Source organism: Brachycentrus maculatus, unplaced genomic scaffold, assembly GCF_059751285.1.
Source record: "Brachycentrus maculatus isolate JH-2025_06_01 unplaced genomic scaffold, ASM5975128v1 h1tg000293l, whole genome shotgun sequence".
NCBI classification, from domain to species: domain Eukaryota; kingdom Metazoa; phylum Arthropoda; class Insecta; order Trichoptera; family Brachycentridae; genus Brachycentrus; species Brachycentrus maculatus.
The window spans coordinates 955,643-973,142 of NW_028281044.1; positions in this window are offsets into that span (position 1 = coordinate 955,643).

Here is a 17,500-nt window from a genome sequence, read left to right on the forward strand (position 1 = left end):
CCTTTTAAAAAAATAATAAAAAAGCGTACATTTGGATTAATTTGAAATGCTCGGCCCGTTGACGTGCAACAGATGCCAGGCGGATTTGTCACTCGAGTCACGCGACGTGATTAGCCATTTTGGCACGTAGGGCCCCATGCATTGCGGCGAAATTTGCATATATTCCAATTACCGCCAAGAGCCGAATCCCTTCATCCGTCGGATTCGATACATTTTCACGACAGGCGGTTAAGTGAAAAGAACGAGAAAAAATCGCTATAAACGTCATAAATCAAAAAAACTTGATTTTTCAGGAGAACGTTTTTAAAGTTTAAAAATATAATACAATGTATTAAAAATAAATATCAAGCAACTTATTGAACTTTTTACTGTGCAACAGATCTTTTTAGGTAAAACCTAAAGGTTTTTTTCTCCATTTGAAAAATATTAAGTTTATTTAAAAAAAAAATTAAACAATACCTTTTCTTCAAAATGCCACTTATTGAACATTTTACTGCGCAACAGATCTTTTTAGGTAAAACCTGAAGGTTTTTTCTCCATTCGAAAAATATTTGGTATATTTAAAAAAATAATTAAACAATACCTTTTCTTCAAAATGCAAAAACAACACTTTCTGCCCTGTAGCGGGTAAATATTGAGTTAAAAATATGCCTCTTTTGCTGGGATATAGTACATTTTCTGGGCATTCCGAAAACACGCACAACTGAAAATCGACGATTTTTGATTTATGACGTTCTTGAAAGGAGTGAGCGACATGTGTAAAGCGATTTTTTTTCACTCTAATATTTATTCAATATTACACTGGACTGGTACCTGAAGTGGAGGGCTGATCACCTTTCCTTCATGTGTAAACGATCAAGATAACACTGCGTTTATATGGAGCAGTGCCCTATGCACCATTGGGGTGCGGTAAGGGATTTATTATTATTAAAAATGAACCACTAAATCGATAGTATGTAAAATTTATAAATACCTCGACTCAGCTCGCTTCAAACTATTTAGTTTTAGACAGTCTTTACATACGTTTACAGATGACGATTCAAAACTTACTGACGACATGTTGAACTTACCTGTAAAAAAGAGAAAAAAACATGGTTAGTCAATGGGATTAATTTATTGATAAAATTATAATATATATATAAGAAAAATGTTTTTACAATCAAATACGTCATGGTTGAATGATGCGATCTATTTCAGGTCTACCTAGTTCCATCGTCGACTTAAAACTAGTACTTTTATAGTTATTTACAGATTGGCATTTAATTTGTAGAACTCCATTTTAATTAATATATATTAAATGTTGAAATCAAACACTGTTTTTTTGAGTCTACATCGTATTTTATTGCTAAAAAAAACACATGAAAAATTTTTCTTTTTAATTTTCGTCTTGTTATGGCATTTTCAAACGAATGCGTTTTTCGAAGGACATTCGTTTAAAAATGCCATAACTAGGCGAAATATTTGGCACACAATTTATTTTTATGTGTTTTTTTAATAAAATACAATTTAGTAGGTAGGCTAAAAAAATCGGTATTTTATTTTAACATTTAATATAAAAACTTTTATATGTACCTAGTTAATATTTTTAATTTGATTTTAAATTTGCGAAGTATATACCATATATTTTTGTTACCTTTTCCACACCCAATGGTGCATAGGGCACTGCGCCGTATTGATGCAGTATTATCTTGATCGTTACTTACATGAAGGCAAGGTGATCACTCCTGCGCTTCAGCGACCAGTCCAAGATAATATAGATAATATTAAATAAATATTAGAGTGTAATATCCCTAATATTTATTTTCATCCCACCCCCCTGGGAATCGAGCCCGTAGCCTCCAGCAATGTAGCTAAACACGGTGACCATTACACCATGCGGACAAAATATACTATATATAGCTCACTCCTTTTTTTCGTTGTTGAAAAATGGAGATATTTGACCCATTGATTAAAACTGTTCAATTTATTCCACAAAGACTATTTGTTAGATGTTAATTACCTAAGTTTGTGTAGATTAAAAAATTTGCTCAGATTATTTATTGAAGAGACAGATTTAAGCTCCTTATCTTGTAGACGTATCACTCATGTAGTACATGCTTGCTAACTTTTTACTCTTTCATCATTTTTATGTTTTTAATTTTATTAAAAAATATATATATATATATATATATATATATATATATATATATATATATATATATATATATATATATATATATATATATATATATATATATATATATATATATATATATATATATATATATATATATATATATATATATATATATATATATATATATATATATATATATATATATATATATATATATATATATATATATATATATATATATATATATATATATATATATATATATATAACGTGGTAATATTTTCCTTCGTAAATAGGGTGTATAATAATAAAATAAACAATGTGTTGCTTTGTAATTAAAGTTTATACTTAATTTATCTTTATAATATTTTTCTATCTATCTATCTGATTCTGACTATTATATTTTTTCTATCTGATGTCTTTTGTTTTATTCAGTGCGACGCATGCGACATCTGGTGGTAGAACTGTTTTATGTAGGTACTATTTGTAAGTACTTAATAAAATGTATAGGTAGGTACCTAGGTATTTTATTACATATATTTTTTTTTATTGTTTTTTTGTTTTCTGATACTCAAGTATTTTTTATATTTTATATTCACTATTATTCTAGTTCAACTTATAATACCTACACCTTATACCCTTTACTATGACCTAAATTATATTGTGTACACAGGCCATGCCTTTGTGGGATCTTTTTTTTGTATTTATAATTTATTAATTTTTTTTGTATTTGAATTTATCTCACGTTTGTATAATGCAAAAGAATTTAAAATAAAGAAAAAAAATGAATCATCGTCATGGATTTGAGTGGCAACCCTGCCGCAGTAGCACAGTGTCTCAAGTAGCAATGCTTCCAGCATTATCACGCGACACATTTGTCACATTTTTTTTGTGTTCGTACCCTTTGGCTTTCGTTTGCAGCGGCTATAAATTCACTCCAGCCGTGACTGATAACTCGACTGACCCAGATACACAGCACAGTACCAAGAAGCTTAGTACCAAAAGGGCCTAGCACAAATACAAAATACAGATAAATAATTGTATCGCGTGAAACTTGTCGGACATTTAGTACATCGCTCATTTGGTGTATGTAACAATGACGTATTTACGCTTCGAAAAAAAAATAGATATGCCAAAATGTGCGGAAAGACTATTTTTACATCGGGAGAATGGTGAACCCAACCCTTATGTATGGAACCCAACCCTTATGTATGGAAGCGAAGCATGGAGTTGGCAAAAGAAGGATGAAAGCAGACTGAATGCAGTCGAAATGCGATCCCTCAGACGAATGTGTGGCAAAACGATGTTTGATAGATGTTCGAATGATGAAATAAGGAAAGAATGTAAGGCTGAGATAAGCATTATCGATAAAATTAAGAAAGGTGTGTTGAGATGGTTTGGACATATGGAGCGTTAAAGAGTGAAGAAAGAACGGTTAAACAAATTTATGAGGCGAATGCGGTTGGAAAAAGAAGCAGAGGAAGACCGAGGAAAACTTGGCACAATCAGGTATGTCAAATACTTGAAAGCGGCCGGGTCAGGAGTCGTAATAATCGTCGGGTATGTATGAGGAGATTCATGAATGTAGAAGAGGCAAAGAATGTTTGCAAAGACAGAGTGGTGTGGCGTTCGATTCTCTCTGCCTACCCCTGCGGGAAAGCGGCGTGATGGTTAGTTAGTTAGTTAGTTAGAATGGTGAATGTTACACGTGTGTAAAGTGATCACTTAAACTAGCCTATAACGGGTAATAAAAACTGTGAATGCCAAGACTTAAATATTCTTTTTCATTTACAACATTTTGAGTGTGTCCAAATAATTGTTCACAAAATCTGGATTATCTCCAATTACAGGAGTTATTTTCATATTATTTTTTGACATCTCATCAAAGATGAAGAAGAATATGGAAGTTTGGGCATTTACGGGGCTGACGTCCGTCATAGGCTGGTTTAAGTGATCACTTTTCTCACCAATAGATGTCTCTAGTGAAGTTCTAGTGATTCCAGAATAATGTTTCAAAATTGGTTCATATATATATAGAACTTCCAAGAATTTGAGTAGTGTGGTTGTCAATAATGGGTAGAATTAGTGAATGTTACACGTGTGTAAAGTGATCACTTAAACCAGCGTATGACGGTCGTCAGCCCCGTAAATGCCCAGACTTCCATATTTTTCTTCATCTTTGTTAAGATGTCAACATATTTCATTTATGATAAATAAATAAAAAAAAATAAAACTTTTATATACGATGTTTTATTATATGTTTTTTCTTCTCAATATTTTTTCTTTCAATAAAATTTCCGACTTTTCATTTATGGTACCTATCTTACGTTTGGTAACGAAAAAATGGCTCGCTGCCTAAAAAAAGTTGGACAAGCGCTGATTTCACATATTTTTTTCAATGAAAACTTTTTCGAGAGGGTTCTGGAAAATTTTAGAGAAGAATGTAGGTAAAACAGGACTTTTATGAGCTGGACTATGCGAGGTATCACAGTTCGCCTAACTCCGCTTTAAATTCCGTTCAAATTTCTTCGTCGCTCCGTATAGTATCGATTTAAGCATGTATACAGTAATGTATTTTACCTTTTAACGGTCGATACAGTATCTTACTCACACTGCAAACTTATGGACACCAATAAGCGTCAAAAAGCTAAATCACTTAAGGAAACGTATGTCTCACATAAGTCGAAGAAGATTACAGTCACTGTCATTGTAGTCGTGAAGCCTAACCTCTTCAGATCTGAGCATTTTATTACGTTTTGAGTGTGTCCAAACACTTGTTCACAAATCTGGATTATTTCCAATTATAGGAGTTATTTTTTAATGTGTGACAAAACGATGTATGATAGATGTTCGAATAGTGAAATAAGGAAGGAATGCAAAGCTGAGTTAAGCATTATCGATAAAATTGAAATTGAATGAAAGGTGTGTTGAGATGATTTGGACATGTAGAACGAACGAGTGAGGAAAGAACGGCAAAACAAATTTATGAGGCGAATGTAATTGGAAAAAGGAGCAGAGGAAGACCGCGAAAAACATGGCACGATCAGATATGAAATACTTGAAAGTGGTCAGGTAAGGAGTCGTAACAAACGGCGGGTATGTGTGAGGAGATGCATGAACGTGGAAGAGGCGAAGAATGTTTGCAAAGACAGAGTGGTGTGGCGTTCTATTCTCTCTGCTATATTGAACCAAATAGTATATATATCATACAGGAGAATGTGACAAAGTGCATTTTTTGTAAAAATGTGATGATTGACTATTTGATATCTTACTAGCTTAATATTGCCCTGAAAAAATTCCCAAAGGATTTAAAACTTTGAAGTAGAATATATTGACTTGCTAAAAATGACTAACTGCATTAATGTTTATTTTCTTGCCAAGCAAAAGTGACTTAAATGGCCCTCCTGAACATTTTACGTTTTGTTAGTTGGTCACTTTCTCCTGTACGACTACGATACATATACACATTGAAGTTCAAAAAATTTGAAACTTTCATGTTTCGCTTCCATACATCGGTAGTGTAATGGCAAATGGGAATGTATATCTGTAAAAAAATTTCATTTTCTAAGTTTGTTCCTCAAAATGTCTAAAATAGTGTATTCCATAATCTGGCAAAATGATAAAGCTATAGTTGCAATACTTATTTAGTTTTATTTAGATATGTACGTATAAAAATACATACAATTTAATTTCACAAGTTCGTTTTTGCTCTCCTGTAAAATTTGATCTGAGACAGATATACCCCTTTGCCTTTACACTATCGACATTGGGGTTGGAATCCGACAACCAGAAACATTTTAAAATAATAAATAAAATATTTGTCCTCAAAGCGTTACATTCCCCTGTGCTGCGGGCCCATTAGACGGACAGTCCCGGCGTAAATTAATTGCTTCCAAATCATGGCCCACGATAAGTATGCAAATAAAACTTTACTGCCGATATTACTGCGCGCAGTTCCCAGTTCTTAGCTCTCGAGCGGTGTTGCTATCCCGAGATAATAAATAAATAAAATGTAAAATGTTGCCAGAATACATTGATACAGGGGTTCCCAAAGTGTGCGCCGTAGAGAGTAAAGAGGGGCGCCATGAGTCGATCCTCTATCATTTTACGAAACCACAAATATTCTCGGGTACCTATAATAATAAATAATAATAAAACCCTTATCCGCACCCCAATGGTGCATAGGGCACTGCTTCATATAAACGCAGTGTTATTTTGATCGTTTACATATGAAGGAAATGTGATCAGCCCTCCGCTTCAGGTACCAGTCCAGGGTAATATTGAATTAATATTACAGTGAAAAAAATCACTTATATTTATTTGACCCCTCGTGGAAATCGAACCCGGGACCGCCAGAACGGTAGCCGAGCGTGCTGACCATTTCACTGCGGAGGCAGACAAAATTATCCTGGACTGGTACCTGAAGCGGAGGGCTGATCACCATTCCTTTATGTGTAAACGATCAAGATAACACTGCGTTTATATGAAGCAGTGCCCTATGCACCATTGGGGTGCGGATAAGGGTTTTTTTCAGACGTACTACTTTGAATCATGAGTACCTACTTCTTTGAATATATATCTTTAAAAAAATTAACTTTTTTTATAATATACGTACAATATAACGTCCGATTTGATTTTCCAGAACGGTAGTCGAGCATGCTTACCATTACACTACGGAGGCGGACCTATAAAGCAACATTTTCTTTTTTGAGAGCAAGCATCTTTCTACACTAATATTATTGTAGGTTTATTATTATTTCTACATAATAGCTTTCTACACTACTGCTATTATTCTTTCGACTATAATATATGTATATGCATACATAGTCACATTGTCTTTTGCAAATAGCTTACTAAAGTAGGGCGCCGTGACAAAATACTAGACTCGTAAGTGCGCCGCGGGCTGAAAAAGATAGGGAACCTTTGCATTCATATTAACTACGCATAAGAAAATATATGCATGGCCTGGGAAAAATGGCTGCATATTTATACAACGCGTCGCGCGTTTTAAAGATCATGAATCAAGAAGACATTAACTTCGAGGAAAAGATAACAATTATTTAGGAATAATGAAAAAAAATTACAAATTCGAACAGATGACAGTAGACTGAATGCAGTCGAAATGCGATCCCTCAGAAGAATGTGTGGCAAAACGATGTGTGATAGATGTTCGAATGGTCAAATAAGCAAAGAATGCAAGGCCGAGATAAGCATGATCGATAAAAATAAATTAAAAAGTGTGTCGAGATGGTTTGGACATGTGGAACGTATGAGTGAGGAATGAACGGTTAAACAAATTTATGAGGCAAACGTTGTTGGTAATAGATGTAGAAGAAGGCCGAGGAAAACTTGGCACTATCAAGCATTTCTAATATTTGAAAGTGGTCAGGTCGGAAGTCAGAATAATCGGCGGGTACGTATGAGGAGATGCTTGAACGTGGAAAAGGCGAAGATCGTGTGCAAAGACAGATTGTTGTAATGTTCTTTTCTCTCTGCCTACCCCTGCGGAGAAGCGGCGCGATGGTTAGTTATTTAGTTGTATTTTTCAGTCAAAATTCGGTATTATGAGGGTAGAGTGGAAAATTTGAAGCAGTGCGTAAAGTAATCAGTTAAACCATCCAATGACAGGTCAAAATACCTGTAAATGCCTTGACTTTCACATTCTTCTTCATCTATAATGAGATATTGATAATTGAATTAAAAGAATTGGTATTTTTTTTTAAATATGAATATTCGGTATTTTATTTATTTAAACTTTATGTACAGAAAAGAAATAAGTACATTAGCGGGCTTATTGCTAAAAAGCAATATCTTCCAACCAACCAAAAACAGACTAGTGATACTGGTCAAAACGTTTGCTACCTTATAAAGCTGTTTGCAATCAGAGGGTAGAAAGTGCTTGAACATTTTTAAAAAATATATAAAAATACGTATATTTTATTTTGACGATAGAATGGTGAGTTTTACGCAGTATGTAAGGTGATCACTTAAACTATCTAATGACAAGTCCTTTTTAAGTCTTCTTCATCCATGTTGAGATATAAGAAAAATCTTCATCGGGTATTAAAAAAAACATATATTTTTTCAATACGGATTTCGATATTCTGAATCGCTATGACAATTTGTCATACAGGGCATACGTCATAGTGTGTTTCGACTGCTAGTAATACATCGCGCTCTATAACATACAATTACAGCAAGGGATAATAAATCTGGCATCCGAAGTTGCGAATGTAACCACATGTGTGTATGTATATATGTCGCTCACTCCTTTCATCAACGTCATATATCAAAAATCGTCAATTTTCAGTTGTGCATGTTTTCGAAATGCCCAAAAAATGTACTATATCCCAGCAAAAGAGGCATATTTTAAACTTAATATTTACCCGCTACAGGGCAGAAAGTGTTGTTTTTGCATTTTGAAGAAAATGAACTGTTTAATTATTTTTTTAAATATACTTAATATTTTTCAAATGAAGAAAAAAACCTTCAGGTTTTACCTAAAAAGATCTGTTACACAGTAAAAAGTTCAATAAGTGGCTTGATATTTATTTTTAATAAATTGTATTATGTTTTTAAACTTTAAAAACGTCGTCCTGAAAAATCAAGTTTTTTTTTATTTATGACGTTCTTGAAAGGAGTGAGCCATGTGTGTATGTATATATGTGTATGTGTGTGTCCACATTACCCGCAAGTCGGAAGAAGGAATTCCGCACACGGGAGCCGATAATCGCCAACTAATAACTAACGACCGATAATTTCATTTCCGTTTTTCGATTTTCTTGCCCGGAGGAAAATTTATCGGCCGTGGAATTGGAGAATTCGCGACCCTTAGGCTCGACACACACGTTACTTTTTTCAAACGGAATGGTCCTAGAAAAATACGTATACGAGAGAGAATTTCGGGATAGAGATAGAGATAGCTGTTTTAGTGATTGTCCTGACGAAGGGACGGGTACGTCTCGAAACCGGTAGACGTAAAAATGTGGGTGAGTGGTTATATACAAAAATAACTAACATTTTTATTAAAAATATATAAAAGTAGAGATAGAGCATTATTACAACTATGTATTGTTATATTTATATGAAGTTGGAAATAGAAGCAGAGGATGACCGAGGAAAACTTGGCATGATCAATTATTATTATTAAAAAGTGGCCAGGTCACGGGGCGGAATAATCAAGGGATGTGTTCTCATCAACAGGTGAAAATACAAACTGTAATAAAAAAAACAAAAGTTTGTATTTTTTTGTATATGAAACATATCGAAACTAGTCGTGTTAACAATAATAATTTCAAAAAATGGTGTTTTACAAAAGTTTCATTTTTATATTTAAACTTTTATTTTTAAATTTAAAATAAATAGAAATTCATGAAAAAATTACAAAATAATTATGAATCAAATGTTCATGCATAATTGATTGATTTGCGAGTGATAACTCAGCTTTAGTCCCCTCGACGGATTATGTTTATACTCGATTGTCTCAAAGCTAGTATAAATATCAGTCACAAGTGAATGCTACACACAAAGCGAACAGTGTGTACCAGTATCTACAAAAAAAAATCATATTTTAAAAATGGTTTTAGCGTTTTTAAAACGCTATTTTGTCAGCATCTCATGATTGTTCATGACATGAACGTGTTGATATAATGTTTATTTATTGGTTATTTTAATTTAAAACATAACTCACGATAAAACATGTTTTTTCCACAAAATAAATCATACCATAATATTGACACCCCCTAAATCAGGGATGGCAAACCTTTTTGAGTCTGAGTGGAAAAAAGAATTTTTCAATATAATATGGGTCGTGTATCAAAACTTTTATTTTCAATATAAACACAGCATTATAACATCGAAAAAAAAATAAGTACTTATTAATTGCAAAATAAAAGAAATAAATAAAAAAATAGACTTTTATGAAAAATGAGCAATAAAAATTTATTTCGACATTCGTGCATATATAGAAAGCATCTTTAGAATGTCGTCGTATCTTTAGTAACGTCGTTTGGGAAACTATTGTTCAACGAAGAAAATATCCATAGCTATTTAAATAAGTTTTGTATTTTTTTAAAATACCTAACTTATTTTTAAAAATATATACAATCGCTTTTCGGACAGGTGCCGTGGCGAAGTTGGGTAGACATTCGACTGCAAAACTGGCGTCGCTAGTTCGATTCCCAACAAATGCAAGATAGATTCACGAAAGATTTATTTTCAATTGGTCTGGGTGTTTGTGATGTATCCTTACTATCGTGTATCGGGCTGTGGTCCCGTGGTTAGTGTCGCGGACTGTCAAGTCAGAGTTTCTCGGTTCGAACCCACTCTACCACAATTTGATACCTATTTCTAATAATGAGCTGGTTAGGCTCACAGAAATAGTATGAAATTGAAATATTTGTGTGAATAATAAAAACACAAATATTTCGCTTTTCTTTACAAAAAAAATCCTACCAGCAGACAAGACTCTAAAATAGAGGCTTTGCGGGTTATTCCTTTTAATTTATTTTTTTTTAATAAATTTCTTGGTTCGCGAGCTAAAGGTTCGCTATCCCTGTCCAAAAGAGTAAACGTGTTGTCATTTTTGTTTCTGTTCGAGACGTTTGTGTAACAGTCTCGGGGTGGTTTGGTCAATTCGACCCCCAGTCCTTGCCCAATATTTTACGGTTAATCCCTCCCGAAACCACTACCGTCGGGATGTGTCCAATACACTCTCTTCGGAAGGGTATGGGGGGTTCCTATAAACGTCGAGGGAGGGGGTTGATTCCCCTAGAAAGAAAACAAAACAAAACAACGACAGGTACTTAAAATAAGACGTCACGTTTTTTTTCTTTTAACTATTAACAACTTTTTTGAACGGTGATGTCTTTCAAAGTTAGATATCGCTCACTCCTTTCAAGAACGTCATAAATCAAAATACTTGATTTTTCAGGAGAACGTTTTAAAGTTTTAAAATATAATACAATGTATTAAAAATAAATATCAAGCCACTTACTGAAACTTTTACTGTGCAACATATCTTTTTAGGTAAAACCTGAAGGTTTTTTCTCCATTTGAAAAATATTTAGTTTATTTAAAAAAAATAATTAAACAATACCTTTTCTTCAAAATGCAAAAACAACACTTTCTGCCCTGTAGCGGGTAAATATTAAGTTAAAAATATGCCTCTTTTTCTGGGATATAGTACATTATCTGGGCATTCCGAAAATATGCACAACTGAAAATTGACGTTTTTTGATTTATGACGTTCTTGAAAGGAGTGAGCGATATATGAGTATATATATAAGCATGTACAAATATTTAAGGATTTAAAAATATATATATAAAAAAATATATATATTTCTGTTTTTATTATTTGCACAAATATTTCGATTTTATACTATTTCTGTGAGCCTAAGCGGCTCATTATTAGAAATAGGTATCAAATTGTGAAGCAGAGGAAGACCGAGAAAAACATGGCACGATCAGGTATGCCAAATACTTGAAAGTGGTCAGGTTAGGAGTCGTAACAATCGGCGGGTATGTATGACGAGATGCATGAACGTGGAAGAGGCGAAGAATGTATGTATGCAAGGACAGAGTGGTGTGGCACTCTATTCTCTCTTCCTACCCCTGCGGGGAAGCGGCGTGATGGTTAGTTAGTTAGTTTAGTTAGTTAGGTATCAAATTGTGGTAGAGTGGGTTCGAACCGAGAAACTCTGACTCAAGAGTCCGCGACACTAACCACGGGACCACAACCCTACACTATATAAGTCTACAGTTATTAAATGATCATTATTATATAATTATAAACAATAATAATCGGATCCCTTAGATAAATGTGCGGCAAAACGATATAAGAAAGATGTTTTCTTTAATGTTTTTCGCAGATACTTTGTGGTACATTCAATAAACTTTTTTTGACCACTTTTTTATTCGTATATTTTTTCTCCAACCGGTTTCGACAAGAACCTTGAAATGAGTTAAAAATGTACTAATTCTAAAACACTGAAATATATTTTATTATCCTAAATTAATCCGGCCTCCCAGTTGTCTGTCTCTCGCAGAATTAGCAGAGTTCGGGCAAATATATATTTTTTTAAAAGAACTGAATTTAAAATATTTTTGACAGCCCACTGACAGTTGTAGTGCAGTGGCGTGGAGTGGCCGTACAGATAGAGAGCTCGCTAATTCCGCTACGCCAATGCGCCGAACTGTCAAAAATGTATTTTGCGCCTGTATCGCAAAGTGACAGGTTTTCAGGGATCATTTTAATTCCGTTTGTGAACGCGGAGTTACATTCAATATTAAATTGCGAGTATTAAATCGTATACTAGTGAATTAGCGTTTGACAGCTACGCGAAACTGATATACACTTTTCGGTAATTGAATCGATTTCAAATATGGCAAAATGCCATATTACCCTTAAGCGCCCTTTAGGTGGTATTTTACAAAAAAAATGTTATTTAAATTATTATTATAACTAACTAACCATCACGCCGCTTCCCCGCAGGGGTAGGCAGAGAGAATCGAATGCCACACCACTCTGTCTTTGCAAACATAATTCGCCAATTCCACATTCATGCATCTCCTCATACATACCCGTCGATTTTCACGACTCCTGACCCTGAATTATTATTATTATTATCATTAATTGATTCGGCAGTCACTTTGTGGTAAAACCTATAAATTTTTTATTTTAGTTTTACTTGTAAACCTATTGTCTATATTTTATTAGATTAAAATATATTATTAGATTAAAACCAATATTTTTAGCTTTTCCACTTTATTTTTATTTTGACCAGCGACCGGGTTTCGTCGTTACCGACATCATCAGACTGGTTTTATTGTCTATGTTTCCACTGATAAAAATTAATGAATAAATAAATAAAAATAAGAAACAGCTGAATGGTAAGGAGTTTTTTCGAAATATTTATTGGACTTTTATTTTATTTTTTAAGAATATATGTAAAGAAAAAATATTTTTATTATTTATGTAACTCCTCACCTAGCAATAACTCTTTTCTTTTCAAAACCTTGTAATTATTTCGATAAAAAAACTTGTTTTTCAATGCGAAAACAGTGTCTTAAGAATAAAACTACGTAAAAAATAATTCATAACCTCGGGTTACAGAAAATTAAGTTGCGACTTAACGAATACTGGGCCTTAATTTCGATCTAATACAACAATCATTCTCTGTGATGATGATGATATATGCGATGGTCGTCCCATCGAAGTGATCCGAACGAAATATAAAAAGGCTATCAGGCAGACAGTGACGTAATAAAACATTCGAGTTATAAATTTTTCCTAGCTTGAGTTATCGGTTGCCATCAATTTCTCAAAAAAGATATTTTTAAACTAGCGAACGGGCGGTTTAGTGTCACCACTAGACCAATTTGATAGAATACGACTTACCAATATACAATTTTTTTTTATTACATTTTATTATTTTTGTAAGTAGAGATAATGGAAGTATCATCGAGTGATTTAACTTATTTTTTTCAAAACAAAACCGGTATTTTAAGAAAAAAATCAATTACGTCACATCGCTGACTCCTTTCAAGAACGTCATAAATAAATATTAAAAAAAACGTAATTTTTCAGGAGAACGTTGTGAAAGTTTAAAAATATAATACAATGTATTAAAAAGAAAAATCAAGATGCAACAGATTTTTTTTTAGGTAAAACCTGAAAGTTTTTTCTCAGTTTGAAAAATATTTAGTTTATTTAAAAAAAATAATTAAACAATACCTTTCCTTCAAAATGCAAAAACAACACTTTCTGCCCTGTAGCGGGTAAATATTAAGTTAAAAAAACATGCCTCTTTTGCTGGGATATAGTACATTTTCTGGGCATTCCGAAAACATGCTCAACTGAAAATTTACGATTTTTGATTTATGACATTCTTGAAAGGAGTGAGCGACATGTTACCTGGGTTTAAAGAAAATTAAGTTTTATCGAATAATGGGCATTAATGCATCTCCTCATACATAACGGCCGATTATTCCGGTTCCTGATCTGACCATTTAAGGTATTTGAAATACTAGATCGTGCCAAGTTTTCCACGGTCTTCCTCTGCTTCGATTACCAACTACATTCGCCTCAAAAGTTCAATACTGTTATTTTTCCACTCATCCGATTCACATGCCCAAACCATCTCAACACACCTTTCTTAATTTTTTCGAAAATGATTATCACAGCCTTGCGTTCATTCCTTATATCACCATTCAAACGTCTATCATACATGGTTTTGCCGCACTGAGAGATCGAATTTCGACTGCATTCAGTCTACTTTAATCCTTCTCTTGCCAACTCCATGCTTCATTTCCATACGTTCAACGTTACTATAATTATTAAGTGAAAAATTATATCCAAAAAAACACTCGCCGTTTCGTTAAAAGCGTGAATATTATTACATATCACTCACTCCTTTCAACAACGTCATAAAAATTGCCTTTTTAAAAATGTTTCGGTTGATCTACGATTTCGACTTAAAATACTAGTCATGTACACTTAACGAACCCAAAAATGCGACTAACGTAACTCGGGGTACGCCGTAATTAACTAACATTTTGACAAGTATTTCGCCCCCTTAATGCGTTTCCGAGCGAATAGCACTTTAGTGCAAATACGAGTACCCCTAGCACTTTGTTTAGAGTCGTAGAGGTGTGACTAATAAGTAACTGATTACCGACTAATAAGTCGATGATGACTGATGATAACGGATGACTAATAAGTAACTGATTATTTATTAGGTTACCGATTAGGATGGTAATCGTTATTTATTATCGGTTTATATTTCTTTCCAGCTTAAATTTTTTCATGTCAAATAGTCAAACATATCAAGAGTTAGAAATACCCAATACGCAATAAAATTTGTACAATGATTGGTGTGATTAGTTTTAATAATCGAATCAAGAAACCGTATTAAGAAACGGTGGGTGGGCTGGTAGTTAGGTGGCATTTTTAAACATGCGTTTGAAAATGCCATAACTAGGCGAAACAATTATCAAAAAAAATATTTTTATGTGTTTTTTTAACAATAAAATACAACTTAGACGACTCAAAAAATCGGCGTTTGATTTAATATTTAATACGTAAATTAAAACGGAGTTCAAATTAAACGCCAAATCTATAAATAAAAAGGTACTTACAACATTTTGAGTGTGTCCAAATACTTGTTCACAAAATCTGGATTATCTCCAATTACAGGAGTTATTTATATATATTTTCGTATTTGGACACACTCAAAATGTTGTAAATAAATTATCTGGTCAAATTATAAGCTTAAATAATGAAAATGGTATTTTCTGGCGTTTCTCATGTGTGTGATTATAATCCAGGATTCGGACCTCACATACTAATATAAGAGTTTCTACTTAGTAAAAAGCTTCTTTACATCTCACCAAGAGATGTCTCTAGTGATTCAAGAACAAGGTTTCTAAATTAGTTCATATATATAGAACTTCCAAGAATTTGAGTAGTGTGGTTGTCAATACTGGGTAAAATTGGTGAATGTTACGCGTGTGTAAAGTGATCACTTAAACCAGCCTATGACGGTCGTCAGCCCCGTAAATGCCCAGACTTCCACATTCATCTTTATCTTTGATGAGATGTCAAAAAATAATTTGAAAAAGGTACTTAATTATTTTTCTTCTTCTTTAGCTATGACTGTATCCTGTTGTTCTCGGAGTACACTCCTGGGAGGTGGAAGACCAGCTGTCTCTCCATCATTTAGATGGTATTCCTGGCGGTCTGTTACCTCTTATGCATTCGTCTGCTGCTATCCTCACCACTCGGTTCGCACTTACTCTTCCGAACTTGCTCTACTTGAACTTGTTCTTAATTCGGCTTCTATAATTCGGTTTCTATTATTCGGTTTCTATAATTCGATCGCCCATGCCTAGTGGGTGTAGCCGCAGCTAGGACCTGTTTCGACCAGTGTCCTTTTGATATTTACGAGACCGCGAAATTAAAGGAGATCGCAGAGTCCACATCTCGGTGTCCTGCTGCCTACATTGTCGGCGTTATTAATGACGATAATTCCGAACGCTCCCCGAACAAATTGCAGCCACTTAGATCGGACAGCTGCTACAATGTTTGACAAGCGGCAACCCTCTCCCGTGCTTCCTGGAAAATTCCATAAACTACCCGGGCATAATTGCGTCATTACCCGAAAGGGTTGGAATGAAAATAGTTTGTTTTTTGCGGGGGGTGATATTGAAAATTTAATAGGGGTATGTGATGAGAGAGATCAACGCCTTAGTCTTCAGGTTAGGACGCTAGCTGGAGTTTTGAATGGGAAATCGCGAGCCAATTATGAATGAAGGTTTCATTTACGACGCATCCCTTCGTTCTTAAATCATCCCCACTATTCTCTCGACTCCTTTCTTGATTCCACTTTTTAAACTTACGAAATCTGTCATCATTAAATTATTCTTATCTTTGTCTTATCTTCTTCTTTATGAGCCCTCTGTCTTTCACTGCTGGATATAGGCCTCTTCTCCTTCTTTCCATTTCCATTTCCATCTTTGTCATTATGACTAAAATGTTAAACTTCTATATAAAATAAAACAACTTTGTTTTAACCAATTTTTATTGGTACACCTTTTCCAGCCGGTTGACTATAACTAACTATAACCTCACTATAAGTATTTCAATGTTTTAGAATTAGTACATAAACCAGGTTCTTGTCGAAACCGGTTGGAAAAAGTGTGGGTACCAATAAAAAGTTGTTTTATTTTATTAAGTTTATAAAATGTGCCACAAAGTATCTGCGGAAAACATTCAAGAAAATTCTTTTTTCAAAAAATATTTTTGCATTATACAACATAATATAAAATACAAATACAAAAAAATTATATAAAATATAAATACAAAAAAGATCCCACAAAGGCATGGCCTGTGTGCGGGTATACAATATAATTTAGGTCATAGTAAAGAGCACTGGCAAGATTTCAAACCCTCATCCGCACCCAAAGGTGGATAGGGCACTGTACCATATAAACGCAGTATTATCTTGATCGTTAACACACGAAGGAAAGGTGATCAGCCCTCCGCTTCAAGTACCAGTCCAGGGTAATATTGAATAAATGTTGGAGGGAAAGAATCACTTATATTTATTGAACCCCCCTTGGGAATCGAACCCGGGACCTCCAGAACGGTAGCCGAGCGTGCTGATTACTACACTACGGAGGCGGACAAAAGTGGTATTACACAAAGTTAACAATGGACGTTAAGGAGGGTGTTTTAAACATCAAATCTTCCTTTGAACATAAAACAGAGCATAATATGGCATTTTACGGAGATGTAATAAGTTAACGAAACATAAATTCTCCGTGGGACCAGCTTCCAGGGCCTCGCAGTGACAAATGAGAAGGAATACTTCATATTCCCGTAGT